This window comes from Salvia miltiorrhiza, chromosome 3 (genome assembly GCF_028751815.1).
Source record: "Salvia miltiorrhiza cultivar Shanhuang (shh) chromosome 3, IMPLAD_Smil_shh, whole genome shotgun sequence".
NCBI classification, from domain to species: domain Eukaryota; kingdom Viridiplantae; phylum Streptophyta; class Magnoliopsida; order Lamiales; family Lamiaceae; genus Salvia; species Salvia miltiorrhiza.
In genome coordinates this window covers 55,912,425-55,934,301 of record NC_080389.1, presented here as the reverse complement: position 1 = coordinate 55,934,301, position 21,877 = coordinate 55,912,425, and the positions used below count along the sequence as shown (strand labels likewise).

At 40.8% G+C, this 21,877-nt stretch overlaps 1 long non-coding RNA gene and 1 other non-coding gene across 2 annotated transcripts; one reads left to right on the top strand and one right to left on the bottom strand.

Moving 5' to 3' along the window:
• Positions 1-10,574: 10,574 nt before the first annotated feature.
• LOC131019271 (small nucleolar RNA R71) lies at positions 10,575-10,681 on the top strand. The gene has a single exon (XR_009100191.1). It is a non-coding gene; the product is annotated as a small nucleolar RNA R71 (small nucleolar RNA).
• A 3,465-nt stretch (positions 10,682-14,146) lies between these two features.
• On the bottom strand, positions 14,147-15,242 carry LOC131014565 (uncharacterized). Its single transcript, XR_009098261.1, has 2 exons — positions 15,065-15,242; positions 14,147-14,389 (listed from the first exon to the last, which is right to left on the bottom strand). It is a non-coding gene; the product is annotated as an uncharacterized LOC131014565 (long non-coding RNA).
• Positions 15,243-21,877: the final 6,635 nt, after the last annotated feature.

Genomic DNA, 21,877 nt, shown 5'->3' with positions numbered 1-21,877 from the left:
TCGCCGTCCATCTTCCCGATTCAAAGCAGGGCAGTCGGCCACTCCTTTTCCGATGAGTCAGACACCGTCGGCCACCGGTCTCATCTGCCGCTGTTGCTGTTATACTCTGAAACAGAGGAGACAACGAGAGTTCATCGTCTTCGTTTTCGAACTCCATCACGGCAGCAGGGGTTCGCCGTTGCATTGGGCTTGTCCGAACAGGCAGCCGGCACTATATCTTAAGGCTAAGTCCTAAATCCTTCTGTTCTAGTTTCTATTTTGTTAAAGGCAGAGGTTCTCAAGCTTTTGTTGTTCTAGAGTGTAGTAGGATGAAAAGCACAAGTCTTAACGTGGACTGTCTGATATATTGGTGGAACATGATTATGCATATGTGATTTACTATATCCCTCTGTAATACGAAACTGATCATGTAGTTGTTTCTATATCATAGAAGTTCTTACTGACTTCGTGATTGCTAAGCCCCTTATGCATATATACTCATTATATACTTAGTATTCATTAACTGATCATGCTTGTTGGATGAAATGCAAATGGAATTCGAATGAAAGGAGCTTAGTATATACCGGTAATTGTTTGTTGTTGATGGCTGCTGTTGTTGATTGAATCAGTGGATAGATACACTGAAATATAAAGATTGTTTCTCAAACGATGCAGGTTGAGCTTAGGAAGGAATGGAAGGAGTTAAGCCAAATCTTACCTCTAAAGTTTGGCAGAAGAGCAATGAATGGAGTTCCTCCTTCACGTGGGTTATTAGTGCAGAATGGAGGGGAAATGAGAAGTGAAATGAAAGAGAGTTGCTGCTGAATTATTAAAGGAGTGAATTAGTGGCTATACTTGAGTGTGGTGGAGAAGTTGGTGGAGTGGAGAGGTGGGGAGCAAAGACGTGTACATTGTTAGCAAAAGATGGAAATAATAACTTTATCTAAACTTTAATTGATTAAAAAAAACTTTTGCTTTTGCTAATTGATTTGGTTGTCTTCTTGATTGATTCTGTATATTTAATCGCGTTTTTGTAATCAAATACTGGCTTCTGCTCATTATTCGTGTATAAATTAAATACATAGATTTAATTCACTTCACAAGCCATTTAATATCTAGATTAAATCCGTAGATTTAATCTGCGTTGGAGTCGGAATAATTTCTCGACTTCAAGTAGCACTAATAAATATAACTGCTTTTGTTTTTCGATTAATAAATAACATGACTTTGCTAAGTCAGTTATAACTTGGAAATAATAATTATTGAATGCTCAATAATCCTCGTCGCGTTTTTCTCATACGTTATAAAAGTATAAAGCTAAAATAATAACTTCGTTTCTGATATAAAAAAAAATCAGGACCATAAACTGGATTCATTTATAAAAATTTGCATTTACTAGTTTTAATCATAAATAAAAGAGCGGGCTACTACATACTACCCCTCTTAACAAAAATTTCGTCCCGAAATTTGCATATCTCTGCTAAAACAGTTCGGGGTATTTTTCCTTCATCTTGTCTTCAAGTTCCCACGTAACTTCTCTTGTCTGCGATGTCTCCATAAGATTTTCACTGATGTGATTGAGGCTGATTACGCAAGTGTCCACGTATTGCTGGCAAGGGGGTGTGGGTGTTCCCAATTGCTGAACCTCGTTGTCTGTTGGGGCATTGCGTGGAGTAGTGACCTTTTTGGCCACAATTGTAACAACCGTTAGTTCCAGCCCGACAGATACCCCTATGCATCTTACCGCAATTTGGGCAAGGTGAAATTCCTTTCTGACCTTGGTTACCTCCAGTTGGCTCGAGATTAGTCTGTGCCTCGTACCTTGGTTGAATAAACTGTTCGGCCCGTTCCTTTTCTTGCCACACTTTCTTACTAGTCTGATTGATATTGTCTTCGTTGTTGTCCCACTTGCGCTTCCCTTTGAGAGTATGTGAGGCTACTGGTGAATCATTTGGCGTTGAGATCAACGGTGGGGCTGACTTGTCTGACGGCATTGCAGCTTCAATGTCAAGTGCCCTGTTCAGAGAATCCGTGTATGAGAGTCCTCCGTGGCTTGCTAGAGCCATCTTAATTTCGTATCGTAGACCGGCACAAAATTTCTCTGCCATCTTCTCATCTGTGTCCACTTGTTGCGGAGCAAACCTCGACAGGTTGCAGAATTCCTTGTCGTATTCAACCACAGATTTCTTTCCTTGCTTTAACTCGTAGAACTCAACTTCTTTCTTCTTCCTATAGCTTTTCGGAATATATTTATCATATAATCCTGTCTTAAAATCTTCCCAAGTATAACTTGCCCATTGTTCAGGTGTCAGAATTTTTCGTCGTGCTTCCCACCAGAAATCAGCTGATCCTGTTAGTTGGAATGAGACGCAAGATAGGCGCTCCTCATCAGTACAACGTAGAAAGTTGAAAATGCGTTCCATTGCACGCACCCAAATCTCAGCTTCAGCTGGTTCACTCGTTCCGTCAAACGTAGGTGTGATCACTAATTTCTTAGCAACAAAAACTGCAACTAACACAGGTAATTGTAGCAAGTAAAAAGTAACCGAGTATCGTATCCACAGGGACTATTATGACGAATCACTCCAAGTAATCCTAATTAAACTCTAGTAATATTCAGGCAAACGAAAGAATGAAGGTTTAATTAACTTAAACTAAAACGCAAATAGCAATAATTAAAAGATCGTAGGAAAAATCAAATATAAAAGACAACTGATCCTAGGGTAGTAAATTCATTAACTAAATCCACATAATAAATCTATTAATCCTATGTACCAGTTTAATCCAGTTATGATGAGAGATCACTTAATTAATCAATTACTCTCGCTAGAGCAGCAACGATCGTAGATTAGTAAATTCTCTATCTCCGCTAGGTCTCAAGAAAATCTACTAACTCCCAAAAGTTCCTAAGAATAGCTTCCTATGATCCACCTATCTCCGCTAGGTCTCAAGGTTAAAATCATATCATACATTCCTGAATCCGCTAAACAGTTATCTCCGCTAGGTCTCAAACCGAATAGCTACACATGCAAACTATTGATCAGATAATTCACAAGAAATTAAGCACCAGGAATTATGAATCATAAACTGGAAGGCACAAAGGTATTAACAAATAAATCACATAAATTCAATCAACTATTTACAAACCCTAGAATCAGCTAAAGGAAACTAGCCAGACATAGCAAAATAAAACTTAAACATAATTAAAAAGAACGCAATTGTAAAAACTGAATTGTATAAAAACTGAATAAAAACTGAAGTAGCGCTTGAATCTTCAATCTTATCCAAGCCTTGAAAACTAGAAAACAATAAAATTCTAAAGCTAAAAACTAAAGTATGAATGCTAAGGTTTTCGGGTGTCTGCCGTCTGATGATGTCGTTCTTGAAAGGCCAAAAGAGGACCTATTTATAGGCTTCAAACTTCCTTCGGATCACCATGGAAAGTTGCCATGCAAAGTATACTTCTAAAGGTAATCGAATTCTAAAGGTAATAGAATCGTATAAAAATAAGGCAACTTTCCAGCTGGATGCGTGCTCTGGAAAACGGACCTTGCCAGAGAAATGAGTTGCACCAGAAGAATGGTATCGCCAGCGGAACGGGTGATCTCTCTGGCCTCTGAGCGCTGAACTTTACTTCTCTGATGCTGGCACTTCTCGGCAGAGGAATAGGTGTTTTCTCTGCTCTGGCTTCTCGATTCCGCTGCACTGAAGGTTCGATTCCTTTGACTTTGGTTTCTCTGGTCAACGGGGGAAGCGACTCCTCTGACATTGACTTCTCTGGCAGCGGGGACTCGATCCCTCTGCAATGACTTCTCTGATCTGGGTTGTGACTTCGCTGGATATGACTTCTCTGACTTCGCCAGAGAAATGGTCTCGCCTCTGGCATTGATATCTCTGGCCTCGCGACTCCTCTGGCTAGAGACTCCTCTGGCGAGTTGATTTCTCTGATGCCAGAGGAACGGTGATTTTTCTGCTCTGGAGATGTCGGCTCCGCTTCTCTGATATTCCGCGGATTTCTCTGGACTGGCTTTTGATTCCTCTGCTCTGGCATTCCAGAACACTTAGAAAACGCCTAATTAATCCAAAATTCTCCAAAATTGCATTCTTTCATCTGGTAAGCCTAAATCTCCTGCAAAGCATAGAATACACCATAAAACGCACCAAATTCCAGAAGATTATCCTAAAACACGCACAAACAAACCCCTAAAAATAGTGTAAATTAAGCATAAATCAACTCCCCCACACTTAGCCTTTTGCTTGTCCTCAAGCAAAATCTATATGAATCCTAGGAAGAGATTGATTTCAACAACGTTTATTTCCATCCCATCATTCACAAAGTCAATTCAAAACTTTACAATCAACATACATCTCTCGGTCATGCAAGTAACTCAAAGTTTAAGAAGTAACAAAAGAGTAATGCAAGTAATTCGATCAGACCCAATTCTCCGCTAGAAGTGAATTCCCTAATGTGATCGCCTTTATAATCAATATCTCCATTTTTCACACTTTGTGTGCTTGAGATTTTCGACAGTTGAGCCATAATTCATGAAAGAAAACCATTTGGATGTAATCCAAAGTATTTCCACGTGGTTTCCCATGCTCATAGTTAGACTAGAGGAGCAGAGACTCAGAGCTATCACATTATAGAACAGGCCAGATGTTTCAGAGCTGGCAATTTTGAAGTTGGCAATTCGTCCAACATTTTTTTCACATTTCACAGATAAGATACGATCGTAGGCAATCACAATGACAACACTCCTTCTAGCATCTACCGGACAAATCACGTTTTACTAACTTACAAAAGTGTTGCAACAAAACTCATAATTCTTTGCACAATCAAGAAACATATATCAAAGGTAAAACAAGAACATCCTCCATTCATTCACAAACCCGAAATGCACATTGAAAACCATCTTCTCTTCCACAAATTCATAAAAATTAGCCAGATTCGAGACTAAAAACTAAGCATAGAAAAATCAATTTCGCCCAATTTTTCAAAAAATATACGCACAAAACACCACTCCCCCACACTTAAAGCATGCCATGTCCTCAGGGCATAAAAGAAATATTAAGAGTGTAGAAAACGTCCCTGATTATCGGCAATGAAAAACTGAATCATCGGGCGAAGTGGTGAAGAAGAGGGTTTGCGGTCTATTTCAGAGGTAAGAGTGACTTCTCTGGCGGACAGAGCAGCGAAGAGAGTGACTGCCTGGCAGAGTAGCGCTTAACGGGGCAGCGAATTGAGTGACTTCGCTGGTCGGGACAGAGGAGAGGGTGGCTTCTCTGGACAGAGTAGCGAAGTGAGCGGCTTTGCTGAAACACGAAAACTTCCAGAAAACTGGCAGGGAAAAACCCGCCCCAAACAAAACAACAAAACAAAGAAAAACAAAACGAAACTAAAACGAAACTGAAAGAAAAGAAAACAAAACAAAGAAAAACAATTGGGTTACCTCCCAACAAGTGCTTAATTTAACGTCTAGAGCTCGACGATACCTCAAACTTATGGATCATTGAATTTGACAACTTCAAGACCACGATCCACGTTTGACTTGAAGTATGGTTTGAGGCGATGACCATTGACAGTGAAGGTAGTGCCATCAGCGGCAAACAACTCATATGTCCCATTCCAATTGCTCTTATGCACCACATATGGCCCTGTCCATCTTGATTGCAGCTTACCAGGAAACAAACGTAATTTCGAATTGTATAAAAGTACCTCATCTCCTGGCTTGATTTCCTTGGTGCGAATGTTCAAATCATGGAACTTCTTCGCCCTTTCCTTGTAGATCCGGGAACTCTCGTAGGCCTCATTCCTCCATTCATCTAACTCCGTCAATAAATCTCGCCTTGTATGACCAGCCTCCTTGAACTCCAGATTGATTCTCCTCGTCGCCCAATATGCCTTGTGCTCAATCTCCACAGGTAAATGACATGACTTGCCGAAGACGAGTTGATAGGGAGACATACCAATCGGAGTTTTGTAGGCAGTGCGATAAGCCCAAAGAGCATCATCCAAGTGTTTCGCCCAATCCTTGTTGTTGGCCACACTTTTTTCCAAGATTTGCTTGATCTCCCGATTAGCCAACTCCGCCTGACCATTAGCTTGAGGATGATATGGAGTCGTCACCTTGTGCTTTACTCCATACTTTGCCAACATGCTTGCTAGTAACTTGTTGTTGAAGTGCGACCCCCCATCACTAAGCAACGCTCTCGGTGCTCCGAATCGAGTTAAAATATTCTTTTGCAAGAATTTAATGACTACCTTGGAATCATTGGTGGTAGTTGGGATCGCTTCCACCCATCGAGACACATACTCCACAGCAAGCAATATGTAGGAAAAACCGCAAGAGGCAGGGAAAGGACCCATAAAGTCAATTCCCCAAACATCAAACAGCTCCACTTCAACAATGATATTTTGCGGCATCTCATCCTTCTTGGTGATATTGCCCATGCGTTGACAGCGATCACAAGACTTCACGAAAGCATGGCAATCTGCGAAAATTGAAGGCCAATAGAATCCACTATGATTTACCTTCATGGCAGTGCGGTTGGTAGCAAAGTGACCTCCACTAGGGGAGCTATGACACTCCTCAATGATCTTTGGCCATTCATGCTCTCGAACACATCGCCGAATAAAGCCATCGGCGCACCTTCGGTAGAGGTAAGCATCCTCCCAATAATAAAACTTGACATCATGGAGGAACTTCTTCTTTTGATAGTGCGACAATCCCTCGGGAAGAGCTCCAATAACCAAGTAATTGCTATACTTTGCATACCAAGGATCCTTAAATAACACGGCCCAAATCTGCTGATCTATTGGTTTAACTGATTTCTCTGGCGAGGCAGCCAGAGGAATGATGGAGTCCTCTGGCGATGCAGTCCAAATCTGCTCATCGGGAAAAAATTCATTGATGGCCATCTTTGGATCATCCCCCTCGATTGGATTCTCCAAACGAGATAAGTGGTCAGCTACCACGTTCTCACATCCTTTCCGATCTCGGATCTCCATATCAAACTCTTGTAGCAGTAAGATCCAACGAATCAAGCGGGGCTTGGAGTCTTTCTTCGTGAACAAGTAGCGGATGGCGGCATGATCAGTGTAGACAATTGAATGAGTTCCAATCAAATAAGAACGGAACTTATCAAAAGCGTACACCACAGCTAGCAGTTCCTTCTCCGTGGTTGTGTAATTCCTCTGAGCAGCATCCAAAGTTTTACTAGTGTAGTAAATTACCTTGAATAACTTATCTCTCTTTTTCCCCAACACAGCTCCCACGGCCCAATCGGAAGCATCGCACATCAACTCAAATGGAGCACTCCAATCCGGCGTGATCAACACTGGTGTAGAAATCAGCGCGGCTTTCAATTTCTCAAATGAGACGCGGCATTCCTCGGTGAAGACAAACTTCACATCCTTCTCTAGTAAAGCACAAAGTGGCTTGGACAGCTTGGAGAAGTCTTTGATGAAGCGCCTATAAAATCCTGCATGCCCAAGAAAACTTCGCATTGATTTCACAGAAGTGGGCGGCGGCAACTTTTCAATGGCCACGATCTTAGCACGATCCACCTCCAAACCTTGGGCAGAGACTCTATGCCCCAAAACAATGCCCTCACGGACCATGAAGTGGCACTTTTCCCAATTGAGTACGAGTGTTGTCTCCTCACAACGCTGCAACACTTGAGCAAGATTGTCCAGACAATTATCAAAGGAAGATCCAAAAACGGAGAAATCGTCCATGAATACCTCCATGATATTTTCAATCAACCCATGGAAAATCGCCATCATGCAGCGCTGGAAAGTGGCAGGAGCATTGCAGAGACCAAAAGATATCCTTCTAAAGGCAAAGATGCCGTAGGGACAAGTAAACGCGGTCTTATGCTGATCCTCCGGGGCTATCATGATTTGATTGTAGCCCGAATACCCATCCAAAAAGCAATAGTACTCGTATCCTGCTAATCGGTCAAGCATCTGATCAATGAATGGCAAAGGAAAGTGATCCTTACGTGTGGCTGCATTCAAAGCTCGATAATCAATGCACACGCGCCATCCTGTGACCAGCCTTGTAGCAATGAGCTCGTCTCTTTCATCTTTCATCACGGTCATGCCTCCCTTCTTGGAGACTACTTGCGTCGGGCTCACCCACTCGCTATCAGAGATGGCGTAGATGATGCCTGCATCCAACCACTTGAGCACCTCCTTTCTCACCACTTCTTGCATCGCCGGATTTAGACGTCTCTGCGGTTGCACCTTAGGCTTGTATTCCTGCTCCAACAAGATACGATGCATGCGTGTAGAAGGACTAATTCCTTTGATGTCGGAAATAGACCATCCTATAGCAGACTTGTATTTCCTTAAAACTCGCATTAACTTTTCCAACTCCAACGGAGCTAAATAAGCAGAGACAATGACAGGAAAAGTTTCATTGTCACCCAAAAATTTGTACTTCAAATGCTCAGGGAGCAGTTTCAGCTCAAGTTTGGGTGTGGCCGTAGCTCTGTCTGATTCCGCTGTTCTAGCGGACCCTTCTGCTCTGGCGGGTCCCTCTGCTCTGGCGGATCCCTCTGACCCTGATTTCGCTGGCGATGCTGATTCCGCTGGCGATGATTCCTCTGGCCTGGCTGATTCCTCTGGCGCAGGGAATTCTTTGTCCACCAACTTTCTCCCCCCATCAACAGGTTTGCGAATATCCATGTAAGGCACAGGATCAATGGGGTGTCTATCTACGGCCTCCAGCTCTGCAATATAATCTAAGATCTCATCACACGCCCCATCAAGATCGGAATAAGGGTATAAAGACTGTGTGATGCACTCCTCCAAAGGATCATTCACGGCTGCAGGGAAATCCACCACAGTATCAATTGAATTACAATCCTCAACTTGTGGCTCGGCTGGTTTTTTCATCGCATCATAGATGGATAATGTCATTTTTTCATCATTGACGCGGAAAGTGAGATCTCCATCCTGCACATCAATAAGAGCACGGCCGGTAGCTAGGAATGGACGTCCCAAAATCAGTGGAGTATTCTTGTCCTCCGGCATGTCCAACACTACGAAATCTGCAGGAAAGATAAACTGCTCCACCTGCACTAGAACATCTTCCACAACTCCCTTGGGATATGTGATGGAGCGATCGGCCATCTGCAGTGCAATAGAGGTAGGCTTGATATTTCCGATCTCCAACCGGTTAAAAATAGAGAGAGGCATCAAATTGATGCTTGCCCCTAAGTCACAAAGAACGCGGGAGAAATTCTGCCCTCCAATCACACAAGCTATAGTAAAGCTGCCAGGATCCTTTTGCTTCAATGGTAGCTTCCTTTGTAGCACTACACTGCATTCCTCGGAGAGATTAATCATCTCATATTTCCCCAACTTCCTCTTGTTGGAGACTGTATCCTTGAGGAACTTGGCATAACCTGGCATATCTCTTAAAGCATCAAGTAAGGGAATGTTGATGTTAAGCTTTGAAAACATTTCCATGAACTTGGCTACTTTCTGATCCATTTTCGGCTTTGCCAGGCTATTCGGGAAGGGTGCTACAGGTTTATACTCTGGCCTGGGAAACGTAGGAGTAAGATTAGGCTTCTTAGCATCAGAGGTTTTCGACGATGCCTTAGAAATTGACGGTGACTCGCGCACAATCGTCTCCAAGTCATCCTCCTCAACAATCTCGACATTTGTCTCCTTTCCATTCTTGCCGTCCCGCTGCTCTGCAGAGGAATGGTGATTCCTCTGCTCTGGCTGGCTCCTCTGCTCTGGCCGAGCCCTCTGCTCTGGTTGATCCCTCTGCTCTGGCCTATCCCTCTGCTCCGGATGATTCTGATACTGGGTCCCGCTTCTCAAGTGAATTGCATTACACTGATTTTTGGGGTTAATTTCAGTGTTGCTGGGAAAGTGGCCCGGCTTGTGCTGTGCAGCTGCTTGGTTAGCCATTTGTCCAACTTGATTCTCTAACATCTGCACCTGTTTAGAAAGTGCTGACACATTTTGCTCCATGTTGAACATTTTGGTTCCCAAGTTTGCCGAGTTTGTCTCCATCCCGGTGACCTTCACCAATACTTGCTTCATCATTTCTTCCATTGAATCTTTCTTTGGCTCATTGATGACTCCCCCACTAGAAACAGAAAATCCAGGTGGAGGTTGCAAAGCATTGTTGGGATTTGAATAGGAAAAATTCGGATGGTTTCTATTATTTGGATGATACGGTGGATTGCCGCCCTGATGTCCTTGATAGTTTGATCTATTAAATTGGTACTGCCGCTGGACATAATTAGCGTCTTCCAGTTGCGACACATCAGGTAAACTTGGCTGCTGAGGAATTTTAGCTAGTAGTGTCTTTCTCTCCATCTCGTACTGTTTTTGAAGAGCTTCATATTTCTCCTTAAAATCATTTCTCTCCTCATTCACAGCTGCAATTCTTCTCGTGGAATTTCTGTCATTCGGCCATTGATAACTGTTGGAGGCCATCTCTTCTATCACACGATATGCCTCCTTTGTATTTCTATGGAGAAGACATCCACCTGCAGTGGCATCCACCATACTTTTTGTCAGACCAGTCAAACCATTATAAAAGTGAATGATTTGCTGATCCTCTGTGAAACCATGTTGCGGGCAGTTCCTGAGCAGCTCGCGAAATCTTTCCCAGGCATCATGAATGGTCTCATCTCCTAGCTGGGAAAAGTGAGAAATCTCTGCAATGATTTTCTGAGCTTTAGAGGCAGGAAAGTATTTTGCTAAGAAAGCTCTACACAAATCCTCCCATCCAGTAATAGCACCTCTGTCCAGACTCTTGAACCACTCCTTCGCTCTGTCCCTGAGAGAGAATCCAAACATCTTCATTCTGATGGCATCAGGTGGCACTCCATTCTGCTTAATAGTGTCGCAGATATCTAGGAACTGGGTAATGTGAGCATGCGGATTTTCAGAAGCCGCTCCACTAAACTGCTCAGCTTGCACCATGTTTATCAATCCCGGCTTCAGCTCGAATGTGTTGGCTTGCACAGGTGGTCCCCATTTGCCTCCTTGAAATTGATCAACTCGAGGCTGATACATGTGATTCAGTGGTGGCTCTGGTGGAGGAGCCCGGTTGCGCTATCTTTCTTCATCTAGTTGCCTCTGAAGGTTTGTCACGACTTCCACAAGAGTTTGAAGGTCCATGTTATTCTCTGCCATTGCTAGCTTTTTCTTTTCGCGGTTGTCTCTTTTGTATTGCTTTTCGATTTCCAAGTTCAAAGGCACTAGATGTTCCTTTCCTTTGGATCTCGTGATCATACACGCCTGAGACAACAAACAAAAACAGAAATTTAAAAACTAAAAATAAAATAAAATTAAAACTTATAACGCCTGAAATAATGCTTAAGTCTAATCAGAAATATTAAAGTAAATTCTAAACAGTCCCCGGCAACGGCGCCAAAAAGTTGATCACTAATTTCTTAGCAACAAAAACTGCAACTAACACAGGTAATTGTAGCAAGTAAAAAGTAATCGAGTATCGTATCCACAGGGACTATTATGACGAATCACTCCAAGTAATCCTAATTAAACTCTAGTAATATTCAGGCAAACGAAAGAATGAAGGTTTAATTAACTTAAACTAAAACGCAAATAGCAATAATTAAAAGATCGTAGGAAAAATCAAATATAAAAGACAACTGATCCTAGGGTAGTAAATTCATTAACTAAATCCACATAATAAATCTATTAATCCTATGTACCAGTTTAATCCAGTTATGATGAGAGATCACTTAATTAATCAATTACTCTCGCTAGAGCAGCAACGATCGTAGATTAGTAAATTCTCTATCTCCGCTAGGTCTCAAGAAAATCTACTAACTCCCAAAAGTTCCTAAGAATAGCTCCCTATGATCCACCTATCTCCGCTAGGTCTCAAGGTTAAAATCATATCATACATTCCTGAATCCGCTAAACAGTTATCTCCGATAGGTCTCAAACCGAATAGCTACACATGCAAACTATTGATCAGATAATTCACAAGAAATTAAGCACCAGGAATTATAAATCATAAACTGGAAGGCACAAAGGTATTAACAAATAAATCACATAAATTCAATCAACTATTTACAAACCCTAGAATCAGCTAAAGGAAACTAGCCAGACATAGCAAAATAAAACTTAAACATAATTAAAAAGAACGCAATTGTAAAAACTGAATTGTATAAAAACTGAATAAAAACTGAAGTAGCGCTTGAATCTTCAATCTTGATCCAAGCCTTGAAAACTAGAAAACAATAAAATTCTAAAGCTAAAAACTAAAGTATGAATGCTAAGGTTTTCGGGTGTCTGCCGTCTGATGATGTCGTTCTTGAAAGGCCAAAAGAGGACCTATTTATAGGCTTCAAACTTCCTTCGGATCACCATGGAAAGTTGCCATGCAAAGTATACTTCTAAAGGTAATCGAATTCTAAAGGTAATAGAATCGTATAAAAATAAGGCAACTTTCCAGCTGGATGCGTGCTCTGGAAAACGGACCTTGCCAGAGAAATGAGTTGCACCAGAAGAATGGTATCGCCAGCGGAACGGGTGATCTCTCTGGCCTCTGAGCGCTGAACTTTACTTCTCTGATGCTGGCACTTCTCGGCAGAGGAATAGGTGTTTTCTCTGCTCTGGCTTCTCGATTCCGCTGCACTGAAGGTTCGATTCCTTTGACTTTGGTTTCTCTGGTCAGCGGGGGAAGCGACTCCTCTGACATTGACTTCTCTGGCAGCGGGGACTCGATCCCTCTGCAATGACTTCTCTGATCTGGGTTGTGACTTCGCTGGATATGACTTCTCTGACTTCGCCAGAGAAATGGTCTCGCCTCTGGCATTGATATCTCTGGCCTCGCGACTCCTCTGGCTAGAGACTCCTCTGGCGAGTTGATTTCTCTGATGCCAGAGGAACGGTGATTTTTCTGCTCTGGAGATGTCGGCTCCGCTTCTCTGATATTCCGCGGATTTCTCTGGACTGGCTTTTGATTCCTCTGCTCTGGCATTCCAGAACACTTAGAAAACGCCTAATTAATCCAAAATTCTCCAAAATTGCATTCTTTCATCTGGTAAGCCTAAATCTCCTGCAAAGCATAGAATACACCATAAAACGCACCAAATTCCAGAAGATTATCCTAAAACACGCACAAACAAACCTCTAAAAATATTGTAAATTAAGAATAAATCAAGGTGGATTTTGCCTTAAAAAGAGTTCTTCGACTCTCCTAGTTGGGGGTGGAGGGGGTGGGTTATGTTCTCGAGCATCTTGTGGTTCTTCTGGTACAGCGTTATGATTTCTGCGATTGTTATTGTTTCTCACAGGGCGTCCTCTCTTAGGCGGCATTCTGATAGCAGGGATGTGCCAATTAGTACACTCTAGCATAATCTAATACAAGCCTCAAAAGAATTCTTGTACATGTTAACTTATTCTAACTTGTAAACAAGTCATAACTCCAATGACAACATTGATGTAGTAAGCTCTAAGGGTCCTTAGCATCTCATATCCATGAGTCATATCAATTCTTAAACATATAATATCTCATCATCTAAATTGGATACTTAGGCATAAGTCATGGAGATTCATAGGGGCTATAAAATCACGAGCTTAAAAATTATTCTATACGCATCACTTATCTTGCTTCTTTCACTATAGCCACCAAAAGATACAGTCGAAGTTCTTCTACGTTTGCTTCTATGTTCTGTCGTAGTGGTGATCTCATAACTTAATAGCTCTATGTTCATAGGGATTTATTCCATAGGCATACTTAATCGCACTTGCGTAAATCATTTCATTCAATAACAACATAACAAAGCTATTGACAGTTACTAACTTTGCTATTACGATAATTCTCACTTTTTGTGAACATTAACTCAAGCTTGGAAGAGCATACCATTCTGCTTCGTTGAGTGTGATGCGATGAAGTGCTGAGCTTTGTCGATTGAACTCTAGACACTTTAGTGATCCATTCTAAGTTTGGCTTAAATAAACTCTTAGGCTCAGAGCAAACGAACTGCTCTGATACCACTCTATCAGGACCGGCCTTAATTAGGGATAATTAAGTCGGGAAACCATGACTGGGGAAGGGAAATTACGAAGCGGGTTTAGAAAGGGGTGCATAAAAGAATACTCAAAGAGCTTGAATACGTGTGAAATATTCCTTAAAAAAGAAAAAGGCATAGTTCGCATAAAAAGGGTACTCAAAGAACTTGTATACGCATTATATTCCTTAAAAGGAAAAAGGCATCGTTAGGGGCTTGGCTAAAACATTATCAGAGTTTGCAACGGAAGGCGTAACTGAAATAATCAGTGTTTACAGCGGAATGCATAACTGAGATACATGTATGAAGACATGTATCCTTTCTGAGCCTACTTTAAGTTCGACAAAAACTCCACTCAGCAACACTTCATCGCCCATCACAGCTCAACCTGCACAAACATAAACAACGAAGGGCTAAGTACAAGAGTACTTAGTGGGCAGTTGCCAAGCATATAACATAACATCAACAACAAAACACAACATCGCATAAGAGGAATAAGTTTCTTTCAAATCCTTTGCTTATTAAACCTTTCCAAATTCATAAACAGCATGAGCGCATTCTTCATAATTAACAATCATAAATACTCATCGTGTCGTGGAGAAGGCCTTCCCCAACGAACACGGGCATCGCGCCGTGAAGGGGGCCTCCCTCAGCGGTCACGGCATCGTACTATTGAGGGAGGCCTCCCCCAATAGACGCTGTAACACTGGCATACTGGCATCGCGCCGCTAGGGAGGCCTCCCTCAGCGGACACGGGCATCGCGCCGTGAGGAAGGCCCTCCTCAGCGGACACGGCATCGTACTGTTGAGGGAGGCCTCCCCCAACAGACGCAAGCATCAATCATAAGCATAAACTTATCAGCGTAAAGCATTCAAGCGTAAATAAGCGTAAATTACATAGGCGTAAATAGTATAAATAGCATAGCGTAAATCATTTAACGTGCAGCATAATAAAGCTTAACTCATTTAAGCGTAATAAAGCATACCACACTTGAAGATCCAATTTGCATTTTAAAGCATAACACTTGCATAGCATTTTATTTACGCGTAAGAAATTGCCCACCTGATAGCAAAGTTTTGCTAAGGTACTGTGACTTCTTGAATAGTTCTTACTCTCGCGCTTGACCTTAATCATGAGAATGTAAAATAAGACATTGCCTCGAGGAAAATTCTCAATTAATGAGAAAGCGTAATTAACTATGCATGAATCTGGTATGCATGAACTAATCTTTTGAGCGATAATTGGGAATTCTACTATTAATCCTCATTAATAGATTTAGCTAATTCTCGTCTAGCTCGGTCAAATAAAACTGTGATTCTTCCTTCCTCATCGGAATATTCTAGTCGTGAAATAAACCTCGCATTTGTACTTGATTGAAAAATGACTAACTCGGCTTTAAACGAGGTGTGACCTTGTAGAAATTATCGGGCTTTTCGATAGAAACATCATTACTAGCGTAACCTCAAATAATTAATAGGCTCAAAAGAGAGTAGTCAATTAATTAAATAAACCAGTGGCTTTAAAGAAATAAATGATAATAGCTCGTTTTAAAGTCCGAAGTCCAAAAACATTAATTAATAAACTGGGCGGCTCATTACTGAATACGAATCGGCTCACCCACTGATAAATAATTGGGCTCCATCAAAAATTGATACTGCTAGGCTTAGCTCAAAGGAGTAACTTCAGCTCAAGCTTTAAAAGAATTAAAGCCCAACTTAAAAAGTCTTCGACCCAAAATAATTAAAATAGGGGTCCAAATAATAATTAATGTGGACTGAAAAGAATTAATCTTAGCCCAAAAAGGCAATTTAATCGGCCCAAATGATGAATTAAACTGGCCCAACGAAATATAAATGGGACTAGAATAATAGCCCATCATAAAATATGCATCAGCCCAACTCCTTAATTAAATCGAGCCCAATAGAAATAATGAGAAGGGTCAATTAAATAAAAGACTGGCCCAACAAAGGAAATAATACCAAGCCCAAACTTAAAACAATTCGAGCCCAAAGCAATTAAAATAAAAGCCCAATCCTTTAGAATAAAATAAAAACCCAAGATCAAAATTCGGCCCAAATAAAAAAAATAGAGGCCCAATTCTAATTTAAAAGTGAAGCCCAAATTTTAAAATAATCAAAGTCCATCCTCTCTCTCTCTCTACTCAAATTCTTGGTCCTTCATTTTTCTCTCTCAAACTCGCCGCTGCCCTCTCCTATCTCTCTCGACTCTCGGCCTGCCTCCAGTCGAGGTGTCGGCAGCCGCGGCTCCGGCGAGGCCGCCTGACTCCTCTCACCTCGAGTCATCTCTCAAACTCGGACACTGATCTGTCACAAAGCCGATCTCTCTGTCTCTCGGAGCCGCTCGCCCCTTCCTCTGCAGTCTGCTCGCTCGGCGCCCCTCAAAATCCAGTCGGTTCCATCTTTTCCGGCCGTCCAGCCATCACTGCTCCGGTCAGCTTCGACCGGCGACGCGTCCAACCCCGGCGCTATCCTCTTTCTCCAACAGTGGAACCCAATCGAGCCATAAGATCTGGAACTCAAGGCCGCTGTTTCTTCGTTCGAAAACCGACGATTGAGTCGACGTTCTCTCATCCTGTCGTCTGCTGCATCGTCCTCATCTGGAATCCGGCGATTCAGCCGGCGCTGGCCGCACTCATCTCTCCCCTCATCTTAACCATGGAATCGGTGGGCGCCGGCCTCTCTCTCTTTCGGCCAAGATCTGATCAGCGTCAACTGCGTTCTGTAAATCCGGCGATTTACAATCGCCGTCCATCTTCCCGATTCAAAGCAGGGCAGTCGGCTACTCCTTTTCCGATGAGTCAGACACCGTCGGCCACCGGTCTCATCTGCCGCTGTTGCTGTTATACTCTGAAACAGAGGAGACAACGAGAGTTCATCGTCTTCGTTTTCGAACTCCATCACGGTAGCAGGGGTTCGCCGTTGCATTGGGCTCGTCCGAACAGGCAGCCGGCACTATATCTTAAGGCTAAGTCCTAAATCCTTCTGTTCTAGTTTCTATTTTGTTAAAGGCAGAGGTTCTCAAGCTTTTGTTGTTCTAGAGTGTAGTAGGATGAAAAGCACAAGTCTTAACGTGGACTGTCTGATATATTGGTGGAACATGATTATGCATATGTGATTTACTATATCCCTCTGTAATATGAAACTGATCATGTAGTTGTTTCTATATCATAGAAGTTCTTACTGACTTCGTGATTGCTAAGCCCCTTATGCATATATACTCATTATATACTTAGTATTCATTAACTGATCATGCTTGTTGGATGAAATGCAAATGGAATTCGAATGAAAGGAGCTTAGTATATACCGGTAATTGTTTGTTGTTGATGGCTGCTGTTGTTGATTGAATCAGTGGATAGATACACTGAAATATAAAGATTGTTTCTCAAACGATGCAGGTTGAGCTTAGGAAGGAATGGAAGGAGTTAAGCCAAATCTTACCTCTAAAGTTTGGCAGAAGAGCAATGAATGGAGTTCCTCCTTCACGTGGGTTATTAGTGCAGAATGGAGGGGAAATGAGAAGTGAAATGAAAGAGAGTTGCTGCTGAATTATTAAAGGAGTGAATTAGTGGCTATACTTGAGTGTGGTGGAGAAGTTGGTGGAGTGGAGAGGTGGGGAGCAAAGACGTGTACATTGTTAGCAAAGGATGGAAATAATAACTTTATCTAAACTTTAATTGATTAAAAAAAAACTTTTGCTTTTGCTAATTGATTTGGTTGTCTTCTTGATTGATTCTGTATATTTAATCGCGTTTTTGTAATCAAATACTGGCTTCTGCTCATTATTCGTGTATAAATTAAATACATAGATTTAATTCACTTCACAAGCCATTTAATATCTAGATTAAATCCGTAGATTTAATCTGCGTTGGAGTCGGAATAATTTCTCGACTTCAAGTAGCACTAATAAATATAACTGCTTTTGTTTTTCGATTAATAAATAACATGACTTTGCTAAGTCAGTTATAACTTGGAAATAATAATTATTGAATGCTCAATAATCCTCGTCGCGTTTTTCTCATACGTTATAAAAGTATAAAGCTAAAATAATAACTCCGTTTCTGATATAAAAAAAAATCAGGACCATAAACTGGATTCATTTATAAAAATTTGCATTTACTAGTTTTAATCATAAATAAAAGAGCGGGCTACTACAAAGGATAGATTGGGCAGATGGTTGTTAAGTGCGTGACACGTGATAATTGGGGGCGTAGCTATCTTTTGCCTATAACCAACTAGTATATGAGTGTAGTGAAATATATTTGAACCAATGACCGAATGCCTAGTTCATGTTCAGTGAGTCAAGCCCAAGTCAGAATTGTTTTGTTGTTTGATCAACTTACTTTTGTTATTTTAGTTTGGGAAACCCCGTTCTGCCCTTAAGCAAGTTATGGTCAGAACCATCAGAAACAAAACCTTTTTTAGTGACACCCTTGTTGGAAAGATTACGCTCAGTTCTATGTGGATTTGACTATGGACTTACTGCTAGCTAACCTAGTTGTGGGCACAGGATTTATTTGCGCGAAGCTCAAACGACGGCTTCGTCACCGAGGCCGAAGGAGGCAGGACGCAGAAAGAGCGGCGCAGTCGCGCACTGCTGTTGTCGATCGAAGGAGACAGGTCGGGGGAGGGTTGACCGTACTGGATGGAGGAAGGGGCGGTGGCACCGACTTGAGGCTGGAGTACGGCGCTTAGCAAACCGAAGGGAGGGGAGGCAACTCCAGCTTGAGGCCGAAGTACGGCGAATTGCGGCGGGTGAGGGAAGAGTCGGATGTGAGAGAAGAGAAAGGGGAATTGGTTTTAGGTTTTGTGAATTGGGAGAGAAAAATGTTGATTTTGTGTTTTTTAAAATAAAATAAATTATGTGGAATTAATTTGTCATATAGGATAAATATTATAAACTCAAATGCTCTAGAATTGCAGAGATTTGAAATACTGAATTTTTAGGAAGCCACATAGGACCTTGAATTAAGGGGAGAGCAAGAATCCCAAACCGTATTATATAATGATTGAAAAGAAAATACACTATTGCAGTTATTTTGCAAAACAATAAAATTATGTTCGTTTCATAATACTTTCGCAACAAAATATTCATTTCAATTATTAGGTTGGTCCATCGACTATTTTCTAATTCAAAAGCCATATTATGGAAAGTCGATTATATAGCAGCAATATTTAAAAAATTCCCAAATTAAATTTTATTCTCCATATTAATCCACAAATTTTAAAGAGTCAATATATAAAATTATCCAATTTCATATTACAAAAATATTCCCTCCGTCCCACAAAAATTGAATCGTATTCCTTTTAGAAACGTCCCAACGAAATTGAGTCGTTTTTATTTTGAGAAAAAAATAGGAGAAATTAAGAGCTTAATTAAACACATTAATTATACCCTAACCTTTTTACTAATTATAATACTAACCGAACCTTCCATTCTTGGTGAACTCTACAATGGAAGCGTCAAATTCACCTCTCCCATTCACTGTGAACCCTAGAAACTAATTGTGATATTCGTCGCCCCAATTCATTGTTAATCTTAGAATTGCTTCATCTTCTATGTCGCCTTTTAGTGGCTAAAAATCTAGCCTAGCGCCGCCTCTTTATTCCTTTTCGCCTAATGGCTAAAAATCATAACCTAACGTCACATTATTCTTCTCCTCTGTTAACCCTCTCTGTGCGGGTCGATTCTCACGGCCACTGTGGTGGTAGCCTACTCCTACCACTACCCCCTTCCCCCTCCCCCTGCTGCTATGATGTCTTTAAGTGGTGGGAAAGGCGATGATGGGGAAAACACAACCCCCCAGTCATGAACCCCCTCCGATTATGCTGTTTATTTTCGCTGCAGACCCCCTTCGACCGAGAAATACCTCTATCACTACCCTTCCTCCTGGTCACCACCATGAGCATGGATTCGTACTAAATTAAAGGCGGCCTTCAACCTTTCACGGTAGATGATGTCTCTGACGACAAAGCTGATCTATATTACCCGAGTGTAGGGCTTGCCAACGGGGTGGAAGATTCATGTTTGGAGCGGAGTTGTGATGATTCTGAGAGTATCTCTGAGATGAAACAGATGTATTTTCCGTAGGATCCTTCCGAAGAAGGTGGTCGGCGGCTGTCGCAGAGGCGGAGAAAGAAATGTAAGCTTTGGATGAGAAATTTCTTGCTTTGCAGAAGTAATATAACGAGACCACTCCTGAAATCTTACGGTGAAATATTTCCAATTAATTAATTCAGTGGTTTGTTGTTCCTAACATTCGCTCACAACCAACACGATTGTCATTTATCTTGCTGCAAACATGACACCAGTTCTTCAAGTCTTACTTTGACGGAGGAGTCGTAAGCAGTCAATCTGTAAATGCTTACTCTATATTGACGGAGGGTCAAGGGCAAGGATTGATGATCGAGGACATTGGAGCGTAGCAGACTGGTTTTTTGTCCGAGTAACTCTTGTTATTCAGCTGTTTGTTTTTCTGTGTTGATTCAACACTTTAGTCACTTGAACATTCTTGACCTATTGCGACATACACATGTGCGACACTACACGTTGGTGTCATAAATTTACCACACTTATTCATTTAGTGTCGTGTAATTGCGACAATTACGCGTCATCTTATTCTTGTGTTGTAATTTTTGACACATACAACATATATTTTATGTCTCCAAATTATGACATGTTTTGTGTAATACTTCATTAAGATGTCACTATTATACGGCAAATCTAATACATTGTAGTATTTATTGTTGTATATTTGCGACAATTGTGCTTCATTTAAATATTGTATCGTATTTTTTTGACACAAATGCGACACATATTTTTTTGTCTCTGAATTGCGATAATTATTTGTGGCACCTCATTAATGTCATGATTATACTACTCATTTAAAATTGTATCGTATTCAATTTTGTAAAATATCGTCATCTATATATTATGTCACAATTTTGTGTCAGTTTATCTTGTGTTTCTAATTTACGACAATTTATCTGCGACACCTAAATGAATGCTACAATTATATAACACATTGAAAATAGTGATGCAAAATTATGACATAATTATGTTATATATTATCCCGACACAAGTAAGCAATGTTATATGAGTTATTTTACTTTTAGGATGTAAATTTACGACAAAATCTTTGCAACAATATTGTATGGATTTTATTTACACGCAACTCTGCGATAATTTTTCTACTAGTTCATTAGAATAAGTTGTTGTCTAATCATTTTACAAATATTAATTGTTAGCCTTAATTCTTTTTTAATGAAGAATTGTAATTTATAAATTAAATGACCCATTACGAAAAATTATTAAATAATCCTTACGATTTTATAAAATAGTTACATAAAATATTAGTAATATCAATAAACTAGTGGTAGCTTGACTATGCATAAATATTTTCTTCGTCACACATGTTAAAAATATCAAAAGAGGAGTCAAATAATAAGCTTCCTAATAATAGCAATGGCCCCCAACCCCCACCGCTGCCACCCAGATTCATACCGTTGGAGTACGCAGATGGTAATTTTTTTTTTTAAGTTTAAGCGTTTAAAAGTTATCATTATATAATATGGTTTGAGATTCAAGCCTTCTCCTTAATTCACTCTCCTACGTGGCATCATGAGGGATCTCCATTTCAAATCCCAGCGATTCTAAAGCATCTAACATTAATAATACTAGTATTACTCCCGTGCGATGCACGGTGATACCTACTTAATTAAAATAGTAAAAAAAATATTATGTTTAGATTATAAAATTCTATAAATTACTTATATTATTTTATAAGATAGCTCTAATAACGATAATAACATTAAATGAAGATGAAACCATCTTATAGTTGGAGGCTAATCAAATAAA